This window comes from Haemaphysalis longicornis, unplaced genomic scaffold (assembly GCF_048455015.1).
Source record: "Haemaphysalis longicornis isolate Haplotype H1 unplaced genomic scaffold, Haemaphysalis longicornis Haplotype H1 scaffold_1, whole genome shotgun sequence".
Lineage (NCBI taxonomy): Eukaryota > Metazoa > Arthropoda > Arachnida > Ixodida > Ixodidae > Haemaphysalis > Haemaphysalis longicornis.
The window spans coordinates 386,151,489-386,166,899 of NW_027526203.1; the positions used below are offsets into that span (position 1 = coordinate 386,151,489).

Below are 15,411 nucleotides of genomic sequence, written 5' to 3' on the forward strand. Positions count from 1 at the left end.
GAGGCGATGACTAGACACAAGCGACAATATTCGTTGACAACTTACGTAAGTATAGAGTTGTTTTAGGCGCCTCGAACACCGCCCGCCGACTTAGCTGTTTGTTAACGCGTCCGTTTACTGTTTTGTAGGTCAATGGTTCGATTCCTCGTCGAACGTGTTTTTTTTTTTTTTTTTTACGTGAGGGTTTCATTAGCTCCTTTTTTAACGACCAGGGTAAGCACCTGTTCCTTGCTTTCTATCACGCCGACATTTACCGCCCTCTTCCTAAACCCAAAGTAGCTCGTTTTCTCGCACGTTCTCTCTTGAGAAGCCCGCCGTGAAAACAAAACCAAAACAAACGTCAAACCTCTTTACAATATCAGTATATATGTCAATTACTTTATGTGTATTCACTTTTTGTGTTTAAAAACCTTAAATTTAAGTTATAAACACATTTCAGACTTTGAAAGCAGAAAGATAATTACCAACATTATAGTAACACAATTTTCGTCAAACATAGAGGTGCTGCATTTGAAGTCTGGCAACTATCTCTCACTTTTGTGTGTGTTTTTTCATGGCGTTTTGTGCCGAGTTGTTGGTGGCGTGATTTAATCTGTTTTATCTATTTCAAGCTTAAATCATAGTTATAGAAGCTTTATGGGTGATGTCTACCCTTCCAACCTACGCGTGTGTTGAACATGGGGACCCCGGAAGAACGACCATCGCCGGATAAAATACTGCGCGTCAAAAGTGGATGACATTGCATCAGAACAAAGCATGTTCGTGTGTCCGCGAGATGAAGACGACAGTGAAGGAGAATTGTACGTTGGAAACATCGTTTTTGCTCGGGTAAGTACGCATTTTATATTATTCTGTATTTGGTTGGAACGAGTTCTGGTGTTTATGGGTCAGTAATTCGCTAGACCCCCATCTCGTTTGCTCTGAGAGCCTACGTGAGTTAGTATACTTGTTTGGCGCCCAGTCCACCGTTTCCGCAGAAGTCAGCATCAATTTACGCTGAAGCTAGACCTTGGCTACGATGCTCGCGCTATGGTACACGGCTGCTAATAATTTCACATCACGCAAGGCTCTTTAACACCGGGGCGTTTGTTTATGTGTCTCTCAAACAGTGCCTTGCGGTTGCAGATCGCAGTCGCAATTTCGCGTGAGTGGCACAACGCTGTGATTAGTCCTCCCTCGTGAATACCCGCGGTATACCAAGAAATAACATGAACAGGAGGTTCCCTGGAAGTGCATGTGAAAACGCGCACACGTTATTCCATGGCTGGCGTCTCGTAGGTGTTGTGAAATCTCTCCCCCCCCCCACGAATTCCGTGCAGTGCGCTTCGCAGCTATTGCGCTCGCGAGACCAGCGACCGTACGCCTCGCGGTCTTCGGGCCGCGATATGTGTGCTGTTCTCGTGAAGCTCGACAACAGCGAAATTGCCGTACTCGCTCGCCAACGCGCCCCGACAGCGTACGCGTCGACCTGGTGCTGACGGAGTTGTGCTGGAAGAAAAGCAGGCAAGAGATGAGGGCGCACGAGGTGTAGTTAAACATGAGAATTTACAAAGTGCAAGGTGGAGAAAATAGTATGCAAGGGCCGGAAACGGTGAGAGAGTTCGGGCCGCGCGCCAGCGAGCGAGTGCGGTAATTTACGTTGCCGAGCTTCACGAGTCCGGCACGAATATGACGACGCCCGCTTGAGAGTTCATAGAGGTATAGAATTCACATACGTGCAAATTGAAGGTGAAATGCGCGCATGTGGCCTCGCAGGGAGTTAGCATAGTCTCGGGGTAGTGGGGGAGATTTCACAACGCCTACGAGGCGCCTGCCGATTCTGTCAGAGTAGCTCTCGGGAAGTCTGGGGCTTGATATCAGAGGCATATGTATTGTTTAAATTAGTGCAGAAAATTGAGCCAATTCGCAAGTTCTCATTTTCGCAAAACCGCAGGCCATACAGAGACTAACAAGAAAGCTGTAGGCACTCACTCAACTCGATTTATATTGGAGAATTGAACGTGCAGATACAAGTCAGACATTGAAATGGAGGAGCCTCAACTATCACACACCAGTTCCGATTGAAAGCAAGGGATACAGATGAGCTGCTAGCATGCGTTCCATGCAAATTAGCTCAGTAGCTAGCTTTGCATATATCATGCATACCCCACTCACAGTACCTGCGGGTCTAATAAATACATTCTTACTGTGACCTAAATTTCACTTGGGGTGTTCCGGGAATGTTCTTATTAGTGCCTTGGAGGTTACTGTCTTTAAACGATTAAAAATCTACTTGATGTAAGCATTCGTGCTTTGTGTGTGCTCTTCTTGTATTTCAACAAGTGTCAGCACACTCACAGATTATGCACCTGCAGGTGCTGCTGCTGGCTGTCCTGGGTCAGCTGCCTTCCAGTCCAGTTTCAAAGGCTTTGCCAGGGCCTCCCTTGGCCAACCGACACTGCACCTGCTGTACCCAAGTACTGCCTGGCCTTTCGTTGGTGCTCCGTACGCTTTGCCGCCAGGAATGGTCATTCATCCATCATCTGGCCGCTTGGACCACCCGTTCAGAAGTCAGCGCATTTGCTCGACACATCGGTCCAGGCACTGCTGCCATATCGGTGCACCCACCGATTATGTACTTTCAGGTTAGTTATTGCATGTTGTGGAACTTGCCATGATGTATACCTGTTAGCAGTGCTGTGGCCTCTGATTATTTGAAACATTTTCATGAAGCAGTGCTGTGCGTATGGAGCGTGTCATTGCTTAGCAGAGATATTGAAGAGAATCTGGGGCTGACGACTAAAGGGCAAGAAGAGAAATTGAACTGACTTTGAAGCAAGTATTCGTATGTAATCAAGCCAAGCAAACATTTAGGATCTTTCGATATGGTTTTAAACTTGCAATACAAACTGGTCTACTTCAGATCATACTGGTAATAATCATACTATACCGAAAAGTACATCCCGCAGTCTGTAGAATTCTGACAGCGCTTTTTTCGCAGTCTCTCATGACAGGCACTAATCTCAATGGTTGGAAGATAGTCGAGGTAGCACCAGTCTTTAAATCAGGAGACGGTACTTCACCATTAAATTTCCCTAACAAGCACCATATGCAAGGTCAGGAAACATTTCATCCACTCTCAGGTCGCTAATTATTTATAAAATCACAATATCACATTCCAGTATCACCACGGTTTTCACAAGGGTTACTTGAGAAACACAACTTTCAGGATTTGTTCACGATCTACATTGATCCATTGACACAGGCTTACAAACTGCGGTAGTTTTTCTCGATTTTTCTAAAGCATTCAATTGCATTGCACACCACATACTACTTCTCAAACTTCACCCTTATGTCCTCACTTGAGCAAAAGATTTTCATTCTTCTCAAATGCAGTTTACTTCTAATAACTATATACTTCTTTTGCTCGTGCCACTTTGTTGTCCCCCCAGGCAGGTTGCTTGGTCTATCTTCCATGTTGCATATCTTCCCATGTAGGTCTATTTGCAGATGATGTTGTAATTTATCACACAATTTCTTTCAACTACTACCGTCAATGCTTTCAATCTGATCTTAACACAATTAACTCCTGGTGCTGCAAATGGCTAATGTCGCTTATCTCTAAAACAAAGTGCATGACTTTAACGGTGGCAAGTCTCGGATTGTAAATACTTACTTCATTAACAACAGCCTGATTACCTCTTGAGACAAAGGTGTTTTGGTAGGCCGGTAGAGGAGGGGGGATTGCATGGTGGATTTCAAAAGGTACATCGATTGGGAAAATAAGACGTGTGATTAATATTTTTATTTGCACTCCAAAACTCGCTTTATTTCATATGTTTAACCCACTGCCGTGGCTAGAGTGGTGTGCTGTGGAGGCTTAGATACCGCTTGGTGTAGCCGCTGTTCAGATGGAGGCAACACGTAAAGACGCCCGTGTTTGGAGATTTCGATGCGCACAAAAATACCCAGATGGTCAAAATTAATGCGAAGCCTTCCCCTACAGTGCTCCCCATATCCCAAGTGTAGCTTTGGCGTGTTAAACCACCGTTTTTTTTTCATGTTTTTGGTATAGTACCAGCTGCTGTAGCAGGTGCAACTTAAAGGTAAAATTATACATAATGTTTCCAAGAGCTAAATATAAAGGCCATATTGAAGTGCGTTTATGGGTCTATCTCATAGCAGTAGTGAAAGGTTATATACTCTGGTGCAGGTTAAGAACGCCAATGGCTCATGTGGTGTAGTCCAGTGTTTGACGGAATGCCGTGTAGGCAGGTAAAAGCATTATTGCAGTGATGAAACGTAGGTCACTGACCAAGTCAAGAAAGCCATTTAACGGTTTGTTGCTTGTTCACGGTGAGCATGTGTCGTGGAAAACGAAGCTATATATTGGGCATTACGCGGCGCAATGAGTTTGCATAGATATGGTGCAGATTGCCATCCATTATGTTGATAATGTTGGGCGTCGTCTGAACAATGAGGGACTCGAGCAGTAATCGAGAAGATAGATTGCACTCAGTTGTCAGTAATTTTGTCTTGTTCCAGTCGACCACGTGTCCCGTCCTCTCACGGTGCTCTGCCAGTGGACTTGTTTTTGCATGGCCCTTGTTCACTTCGTTCCAGTGCTGCATTAATTTTCTGTGCAGATTGCCCGTTTCGCCAATGTACACTGATTTGCATTCAGCGCATGGAATCTAATAAACAATACCCGGAAGCTTGGAGCGTGAGAGGGGGTCTCTCACGCTGACAATGTCAGAACGCAGCTTGCTAGTGGGCACATGCACAATGTATGTACTGCGTGTCTTGAAAATGTGTGCGAGAGTTTCACCGATGTGTGGGACGTAGGAAATTGCTGCACGTTTTGATGCAGTCGTTGTCCTGAATATAATGCCTAAAGCATTATATTCAGAAAGAAGCGAAGAGGGCGACTAGCAAGAATCCACATTGACATTAGCAGGCAGAAGCGTCCACAAGGCCTGTGTCAAAACGTGCTGCAATTCTCGTCCTACACATCAATCAAACTTTCGCACGCATTTTCAAGAAACACATTGTGCACATCGTGCAGGTGCCCACTAGCAAGCTATGTTCTGACATTGTCAGCGTGAAAGACCCCCTCTCACGCTTCAAGCTTCCAGGTGTTGTTTATGTTTTGAACAAAAAAAGTGCCATTTAAACGTGACACCTCCTTCCTTGCCGATTTCTGATGCCTGATTGTTCAGTTTGTGGGGATACGTTTAGCAGATTGCTCACATGTCTAACCTGTATTTGTGCTTGAGCAGTCAAACGCTGATGTTAGCAGTGAAGTAGGTGAAAATTGTAGTTTGATTGTAGTTGTGTGCAGATTACCTACATTGTGTTAATTCGTAGAAAAGCAAAATTGAGGTAACCCTGCTAACTGTTCCGCATTGCAGCATTTTATTATGCGAACGTTAAGGAGTTCAGCTGCTTGTTAAAGGTGAAATAAACAGTGGTACAAAAAGAAGAGCATCTACTAAACAGAAATATCTTCACAATCGCAGGATGCCAACGGTCCGCCTACCAACTTGTGTCCTCATCGTTTCTGCTGGCTGGAGCGGTTCATGGAGCATTTTCCAGCTTCTCAAAGTTTGTGGTCAAGCGCTCCTCCAAGTGAAAGATGCCGCAGAGGGATCTTTTGTTTTAATGCCACAATTTCACGTGCTCAGCAGCAAATTTACTCGTAAGGCTTTTTAAATATTCATCACCCAAGAGGGCATGTTACCTTCGTCTTCGGTGGAATGTGTCTGCACTCAGGTTATTTGTGACAGAAACAAGTGGACCACGTCATGAGAGTCATTGAGGCCTTGTTGATTGTGCATGCTTCTGAAATGACATTTTCATTAAGCTGAATACTTTCCACATATTACGATTTGTGAACAAATTATGGTAAAAGTCATGATTAGTTGTACTACACTGCAGGAAGGAAATGCCAACATACGTTTTAAGCGCCTCTGATATTTCAGATCGTTGGCTGGTGAGCAATAAAACAAAACTGAAATTTTTTTAAAGTACAATCAAATATTCGATGTCACCAGTGCATGACCATAGTAAAAGCTATCTAGTCACCAAATTTACAATTAGACACGAAATGCCAAGAAAACCCAGGGAAATAAACTAGACAGCTGGCTACAATAAACCAATTCGTAAAATTCCTCAATGTCTATCAAGTGATGATTCAGGCGGGTTAGTTAAGATGTCAGTGGGTTTACACACCCAACTTGCAGGGAAGCACATGAGCTCCCAATATTAACATGTTTTTAGTGAAGACCGTCTTCCTTCATTAAAGGGACAGACAACCGATTTTTGTCGCGTATATGTTCTCTAGCTCATATGAAAGCCAGCGTTTTACATAGCCCGGTAACCACAAGCAATTTTTAAACAAACTGGCGGAAATAATTTTAATTCGGCAGCAAACTTCCTGAAATCGGAAGGGTGGCGGTTCTTAGTGTCGAAACTTGACGCTATGATATGTGTCCCTGTCACGTGACCTGCAAACCTAGCAGCTGCTGTAACTGCTGAAACGTTCATTTACGTATAGAAAACCTTTTAACACAAGTATTTGTACAAGCCTAAATAGTATGTGGATTTATAAATATTACTTTGAAAATTCTAAAGACACGCCGCCCGCCGCCGCGGGGTTGCTCTCAGTGTGGCTAACTGAGCCACCATGCCCAGAATCAACGGCAGCGTTCAGCAAACAGACCCAGCGAAGGAGCTGTGATGATTCTGTCAGGGTCAGGGGCGTTTGTTCTGCCAAAATATTTGATTTCAGTCTCCAAATACCCAACGGCAGCTTAAAAAAAAAAAAAAAGAACGTCGCCCCCGGGGACAATCGAACTTCCCGCCTCCACAACGTGAAGCCAGATTCTACCTATCGTTTATCCCAACAGATGGCGCATTCGTGTAAAATAGACCCTTGCATTAAAAAAACACAGAGGAACAGGAAAGCCTACGATTCAAACTTTTTAGCTGGGAACAAGTTTTTAAATATTGTTTTTCATTTCGCATACAGACAAAAGTATGTTGCCGAGCTACTCTATGTCATGGTTGCCAGCATTAGTTTTGGGAGGGACACATACGGCTCGTACATAAAAAAATTCGATTTAAAAAGTTCTAGAGCGTTATCAGCAAAACCGTTTCTCGTCAAGGTGCTTTAAGTGATGCCCGTTCATTTGGGATAGAGAATATATACTCGACAAAAATCGGTTGTCTGTCCCTTTAAGCTGCTTTGCACATTGATGCCAGTCTGATAAATGTCCTGAATTTTTGTTATGATCGATCTTTGTATGGGAACCATATATTTTTATATGATGTCGCTGTGTATTTCTGAAACTGTATCTAGTCACTAATTCCAATTTGTCGTGGTCAGGTTTTTTCAACTAATTCGTAGCTTTTTTAACAATTATGGTATAGTTTGTGTGCCTAAAGGAATGCCTCATTGCATGTTTAGCCTATGTAGTGTTGAAAGCGGACATTTTGCTTCCAAGTGGAATGTCGGGCTAGCAACAAGGTACTTCGCGTGCTGCTCACTTTCATTCATGCCATTATTTTTTATATTATCATTTAAAATTAAAAGCCAACCAATTTGCTGTCGTTTTAATTTTGTCACCTACTTTATACTTTCTTTTTTTTCAACTTTGTGTAAGGATTGACTATCCATATTTTTTTGATACCAAGGCGTTGGACTGGGCTAGCTGGTACATGTTTGAATGGATGAAAAACTATAGGAAAACCCAGGACACAGAAGAGAACGACGGGACAAACTTGTGCCGTCATTCTGTTTTAACTGTTTCCTGTGTTTACCACTGGTTTTTTATGCATTCAAACATTTTTTATGAGTTTGTTGAACAGTGATTAGTTTAGGTGTGTTCAAACAATTGTTGGCTGCGAAGGCTCCCTGTAGCATTTGTATAAGTGCTCTCTGCTTTTTTTTTGAGCCAATACCCCACCACCAGTCTTCATGAGGTGGTCTGTTGTAGAAATAAGTTGAAATAAATATTTGTTTGCATTGCTTTACATGTTTTGAAAGAATTTCTTGTTCATTCTTGTTTCATTCAACCCCGTTTCAGAATCCTGCTTAAGGCATTTCCTCTGTTATTTTTTTCCAGAACCAGGAAGGGTGCTCATCCTCGGTTCTTGCTGAAGCAGCAGTATCCATACTTCACACGTGAGCTCTGAACACACAGTAATTATGGTATGAAACATTCTACTAGTATAAGCCTGCTTTGTAGACGTCATTGTAGATGTCAAAGCTCTTGACAGTGTAGTCCAATGTCTGGTGTAACGGGCAATGTCTACAACTTCTAAAAATTAATTTTGTGGCTATAATGTTTGTGATTATTTTAAAATGCACGTCAACTACTATTTAGAATCGCTGTCTAAATTGGCAGCCATTTTCCTGGTGGATACAGAAAGTGAAAAAGCGCATGTGTAGAGATTTCAGTGCACCTTAAATGTCCCAAATTTGCTAAAGCTAATCCAAAGCCCTCCTTGTGGTGCACTTCATATCCCATGTACAGTTTTGCGTAAAAACAGCTAAAAATTTATGATAAATTTAAACTTATTTTAATGTTTTTAAATGCAAATATTCTCAGTTTAAGCTGCCATATTTAGAGTAAAATATTTTGTAACAATTATATAGCTACCAAAGGTTTACAGAAAAGCTTTTTGCTTTTGGTTGTGCACCTTCTTATCAAAAGAAAAATGTTGTTAAGAAAGGCAGAAGAAACCCAACTATGGAAATTAGCAAACCCTAAAGCTGCGGATAGAATGAATGTTTTGTAGAGAATCTTTTGCTGATTTCAGTTCTAGTCAACTCTAAAAAAGTCTATCGACGTAGAATGCTTACCGTGAGGCACCTCGTAATACTAGCCAAAACTAATGGGCCCTGGCTGTTGGCTTTTCATTTGCAACAGTGACAAATGACCCCACATCCACCGGCAGGGACATAATGCAAGGCACCATGTACAAGCTTGCCTCATGATAAAATAATGTTTTCTGAACAATGGCATTACATTTCAACCATGGGCTTCACCAGGGAACTTGTATGCATTGTTCTGTGATGTTTGCAGTTCTTGTTATTGCTATGTGGGGTCATTTAGTCTAAAGGTATGTTTATAAAACTCCAAATACCACCAAACCTTGCAAGTGCTGTACCATATGAATATTTTTCCGTAAAGCAAAAAGAATAATGCAAACGAAAATAAATGGCTTGGGTACCCAACTTTTATAAGTAGATTATGAGCCGCAGTACGGAGGGAACTATACTATGAGCCGCATTATGGAGGAAACTATACATTTTGCATTTGGTCTTCCTTGATATTGAACCTTCCTGCTCAGCTCAAGAATAAGGAACTAAACATTGCAGGTAGCTACCTTGATTGGAAGTTTGATGCAATACTAAGAAGCCAAGGGTTTTAAGGTTCAAGGAAGTTTTGTGTGGTTGAAGTGTTGCACACCTAATTGCTTTCACTGCACAGCATGGTTAGGCTCTGCAGTGAATCTCGAAGGATGTGTACTGCAGTTCGGCAAAGTGAACATATAATTGGTTTTTTACGAAGTTTTGGGTAATCAACTACCTCTAAAGTTATAACTGTACTGAGATGTGGCTCCTGACTTTTTAAATTGATGTTTTAACAATCGGTGACACAAGTTCAAGGAAATTATCAGGTGATGTTGAGCTTCAATGGTATGTCTCACAGAACCGAGCTTGGAAAGCACGAATGTTTCATACCATAATCGTGTGTGATATTGTGCAATATGTGGTCTCACACCTGCTGCACCTGTGAACCGAGGATGACGCACCCGTTTTGTACCCCTTTAGGTGGGTGCTTTTGCAGAAGATGCTCCTACAGATTGGGGTGCTAAGTAGCACCCTAGGATACTTTTAGGCGGAAGAGGGTGTTATAAGGCACCTGTCTTCTGGGGTGCTTCACAGAGGGTGCTCCTGCGGCGACAAAATCCAAGCACCCTAAAGGGCGTAAAATATTCAGTTTTTAGGGTGCTCCTGCGGCGACAAGCTGAAGCACCCTTTTGGGCGTAAAAATGTTTAGTGTGCAGGTAACGCGAAACTATAGTGCGGTTAATACGTGCACGGGGGGTTGTGTAAGGGGACGTGGTGGCGCTTCGAAAAAAAATGTGTCTAAAGCTTTGTTAGTCACAGTTATCTCTTGGTTTCACCTCAGGTTGGCTCTGAGCAAGTGGTGTCAACTACTCTAAGACTTCTCAGCGCATTCAAATAGCGCCAATATTGTGCGCCACTCAAATTCAAACGATTCGCTTTCATTGGCTATCTCAGTGCCATCTTTAGTGCATTACAAAGCTTGTAGCGATCGTTGCTTCCCGCGTTTGTATGCGCAAGTAATATTTCCATCGCAGTACGGTGTTGTGCTGCTCCGTGCTGCGCTGCAGCCAGATCTTTCCTGCTATGTGTTTTTACATATATACTGCCGTCGCTTTCTTTGCATTGGTCTGTTTTTTTTCTTTTTACTTATCTGTTGCGACACTTGCCTAAACAATGCAACCAGAAAATTGCAGGCGTGAATCCTGGGTAAAGTTCTTTAGAAACCGATGTCTACTTGATAAGACGCCGAGACAGCTGCGGTTCAGAGTGGTGTGCTCGCTGCACTTTCGTGAATCGGCATACCTGCGGCCCGGTTTTCTGCGTAAAGATGCAGTGCCTAGCCCTTTTCTCTTGTTTCAAAGTAGTTCTGCTGTTGAGGCTTTCATTTCTCATAATGCTATGTGTTACGGGTAAAGTCAATTTTTCAGCGCGTAAAGAAAATCATAATGCATGTAGTGCCCACGAACATTTTGTACTTATTTTTATACGTGCTGATTTTGTACAGTGTGGTAAAGTTGTTTTATGTTTATCCTGGAATAAAATTCAAATGTCCTGATTATAGCATGACTATGCGTTATTTCTTCTCCTAGAACTGAAGCGCACAAACAAAACGAGCAAGCATTATATAACCTTGATCTATACTTAACGCACGCACGCAACCTGCGTATGTGCGACGCAGTTAAACAACCCTGCAGTGGAGTTGGTAAAAATTTGTATCCGGATGAGGAGGCTGCACGTTTTTTATATGAAGGGGGGGGGGGGGGGGGGCAGAGTGGTCGAGTGTCATTTTGTGCTCTGTATCCCATGTCTGAAAAAAAATTCCGGGGTTGGGGTAAGGGGGGGAAGGGTACGTGCCCGGTTCCCGGTTTGCAACCAACTGCAATCAAGGTAAACAACTGGTTGCTTTTTGCAGCAGTGGAAGGCATAAATACAGCATAAAGTTTCAAAGAAAATGCAAGATGTTTTTGGCAACACTGAGGCGAATCATACGACAGTATGCTTAAGTATGTTTCTCTAGTCACGAGTCTGTACTATAGTTAAGCTGACGTTGACTTGAAGCACATACGCCAAGGGCTAGCCAACTTGCGTCAGATGGCTAGAGTTCCATTCCCTAGAGTTCCATTGCAGCGAAGAAACATGCGGCTGCCCGTTTCCCTCCCGTATAAGCCATTGTATTGGCAGAAGACGGCAATTCCCCAATATTTACACCGTCACTGCGAAGTATGTAATTTCGAAACGTAAATGAAGTTTCGCGTAATCTTAGAGTCTTTTTAGCTGCTAGTTGTCATATAATTGAGTTGAGGATAGTTTCAATGAAACACATGTTATAGCCGTTTTCTCTAATATACTATCTCCGTAGATGGACATGCTTCACTATGCGGTACACAATGTGGAAAGCCCAGCTTACAATTGAAGGCCAATTAAAGTCGTCTTCAACACCGAGCACAAATTCATTGCTGGGAAAAAATATTTTCAGGGGCCATATAAGCGCGTTATATGCAAATATGAAGACCATAGGAAGTTTTTATTAATAAATTATTAATTAAGCGGTGGCTCAGAGGTACAGCACTCGCCTCGTATGCGGAAGGTACTGGGTTCGAATCCTGGTGCCGCCGGGCACCCACCGGTTTGTTTAATGGGTACAGGCGTCCCTGGTCGAGTGCGGACCCTTGAAAGGGGAATCCACGTCTGGAAAGCTGCCTTTACCCTATCGAGGGGCCCCTGACCCTTGTCCATCTGGCAGGGCCCCGGCCATCATGCCACGTTACGCCATTGCCGGGGGTGAAAGATTCTGGCGGCATGTCCTGCCACAGGCGGTTGCGAGTTGAGCATCCATCGTGGCTGTGGAAACCATGTGAATTCGTGTTCCTTGGTGGCGCCGGGCACCTACCGGTAAAATAGGTACAAGCGACTCCCCGGCCTGGCGCTCGGCCCTTGTGTGGGACTACAACGCTTGGGAAATTCACCCGGCTTGCACGGGAAATCGCCCCTATGGAAAGGGGCGGCTGCAAAAACGCAGGAACTTTTTTTTCCCTTTCTTCCCCATGCTGACCGACGCGTCCACCTTCTGTAATAAAGTTTTGTTATGTTATTAATAAATTTTACTATTTTTTTCTTACGCTGAAGATGTGGCGCAGTGTTACGATTACACGGACTTGAGTGGGCGCCGCAATGTAGCGCAACGCTCGCGCGAAATCCTTGTCTACATCGCTCTGTAGTCGGAGACGGTCTGCTCGATCCTAGCCATAGACAGCTTCGCTGTAAAAATGAGTTTAACAGGCGGGGGCGAGGGGAGGGGGGGTGGCCTTACCTCATTCGGCACACAGGGCGCCGAATAAGGTAAGGCCGGCCATGACATAATCCAACATGGCTGCGCCCTCACGGCGCAGCCATGTTGGATTATCCTTGTTGGACTTGTCCTTCAGTGGACAAACAGAATCTCAGACATTTCCTACTTTTTATTTACTACTCTCAAACTTCATCTCTGTTTTAATATTGCCGCCGTAATCGTATAAATGTCGCAAAATTTTTATCTCGAAATTATTTTTGTCATTCTCTGCTCTGCCAACACGCTCCCATTCTTCCCAATCCCAAATTCGTTTTTTCTTGCTCCTTTCGCGTTGTCTCTCGCCTCTCAAGTGTAAGATTTTCCTCCTCACGCATTCTACTTCCCAAACACTGAATCACCACAAGTCAAGGTGACTCGTGGTATGCTTTATACAATTGGTGCAACAGCTATAAACGTGTATATATAGAGGCACTCTAAAAAAAAACCACCTCATCAATTTCGCTCAAAGGGCGTATTATTTAGACATCGAAGAAAATCATCACAGACACGTGATACTTTGAATAAATTTGGAATACGATCACCGCAAAAATATTTCGATGAGTGCTTAATTAATTTTTTTCCCCGAATTATTCGTCAAAACTTCATCCCCGTGATTACGGCGAGCCTGGTGGTTTAGTGTCTAAGGCGTTGTGCTGATGAACCCGAGTGGACGGGTTAAAACCCGGTCGTGGCTGCCTAAGAATTCTTTGCTGAGTACCCCACAGCACCGACTGTGCAACTCCCTGCGTCTGCACAAACACACATAATTGGCGATTTTAACACATTTAAACGCTACAATAGTGTACAAACGGAGATAATGAGTTGAAAGAAGTGTAAGAAGCAATAAATAAAAAAATAAAAACAACAATCATGAATTCACAAAACCAAAAATTACATCACCCTCACAGGACGAAGAGAAAAATAAAAATACCAAAAAACCAGAACACGAATAGATGATCGTGAAAAAGCACCCACCGGGTACCGCAATGCATCTGCAGAAAAGCAAAATTGGCGAAACTAACACATTTAGGCATTACAACAGTGTTAATAGAGATAATTCATCAAACAAAATTTTCAAGAACAAAAATACAAAGATAAAACTAAAATAATACTAATCAACTAATACTAATACTAATACTATCGAAAACTCCTATCTGATACACGGTCCCCGCACGAAGAAGACAAAAATAACAAGACCCGGAAAAAACAAATCGAAATACACAAAAAAAAATGTGAAAAAGCTTGAACCATTTAGCGCCCTGTACTTGCATTAAAATGCATAACAGACGATGCTCTCACATTTATTCGTTACAATAGTGTATATGTACAGTCATGGACAATGGAACGCGAACACGAAAATATGAACCAAAACACAAAAGTAGCGCGATTGCGAAAATAGTGCAAGTGGAATTGTCGCGTGGATTTATTACAGTAACAAAGATTGAAAAGGGTTTTTTTTTTTTCAAATATACCACTCGCGAGCCATTATTCATCACCACTATTCATATTCTTTAATTTTGCGTGTTCTATTTCATATCTCCGTGTTCTCATTTCATTTGTCCATGCATTCTTTGCCGAAGGAAAAAAATTAAAATAAAAGAAACAGTTTAAAAATGCTTACACATTAGTAGACATTTTTCAATATTTTAAATTGACGCGAAAAACGGAACTCATCTGTGTCGAGATATCTACGCACGTTAAAGATCCTCACGTGGTCAAAATAACTCCGCAGCCGTCCACTACGGCGCGCCTCATACCCCCAAGTGTAGCTTCGGAGCATAGAACTCCAAATTTTGAATATCCTATACTGCAATCTGCGCACAACCAAAACTGGGTTTTTCATTAATACCTGTGTGTATTGTGACGGACAGTACTGGGAACTCGACTGCCAGGAGGTGAAGAAATGCGTTAAATTAAGGTTAACTGTTGGAGCAAAAAGGGGCAATGGCTGCCGAACTCGCCGACCAAATTTCGTCAACGTCCCTCTCTTCCATCTCCCCAGTTACGGTTTGATGATGATAAGGTTTGATGATGATGAGGTTTGGCTTAATGATGATGGGGGATGACTTATCGCTTTGCTGGAGTTCAGGGATACAATACAACCGATAAATGATAATGACGTCAATATGCACTTTGCGTAACACCAAAAAAGCTTCTCAGCACTGCGTCCTTAAAGGGACCCTGCAACAGTTTCGCCAAGCGCTTTCACTCTTTCCTTCGCGTCTGGAACCACTGCGAAAGCTATAGTTATCGCCAGCACGGAGCGCCACTGCGTGATTTGCTCGTCGCCGCAGAAGCGCCTGCCATTTCTGCTTTGTGTTTGGAGCTTTTTTTTTTTAAGTTGCTATCGAAAAGCGTCCATTGCTGCAACTGAAGGAAAACCGGCCAACAGCCGCTACGTGGCTTTAGTGGCGTAATTCGAGCCGTCGAAGAACGCCAAGACCGGGAAAGAGAGGAAAATATTTTGAGCGAGTTTCCAAGTTATCTGATGGGCATAGAGCAGTAATGTTTGGCTGAGGTACTTTGCGACCCCCTAATCTAAGTAATTGGGCGACTACGTTCTGCAAGCATTTAAGATTAAAAAAAAAAAAGTTGAAAAAAGTGTTGCAGGGTTCCTTGAAAGGACAAGGGTGAAAGCCGGAAAGCTTCACATTAATCAAATGCATTTAGAGAAATCGAACTGAATTAAACATACGAAACTTTCGATGGACTATATAAATGGTCTGAATGAGGTGTACACTTT

At 42.9% G+C, this 15,411-nt stretch overlaps 1 long non-coding RNA gene across 1 annotated transcript; it reads left to right on the forward strand.

Annotated features, from left to right (window-relative positions):
* Positions 1-551: 551 nt before the first annotated feature.
* On the forward strand, positions 552-8,013 carry LOC144155236 (uncharacterized). Its single transcript, XR_013319538.1, has 3 exons — positions 552-828; positions 2,355-2,624; positions 5,499-8,013. It is a non-coding gene; the product is annotated as an uncharacterized LOC144155236 (long non-coding RNA).
* Positions 8,014-15,411: the final 7,398 nt, after the last annotated feature.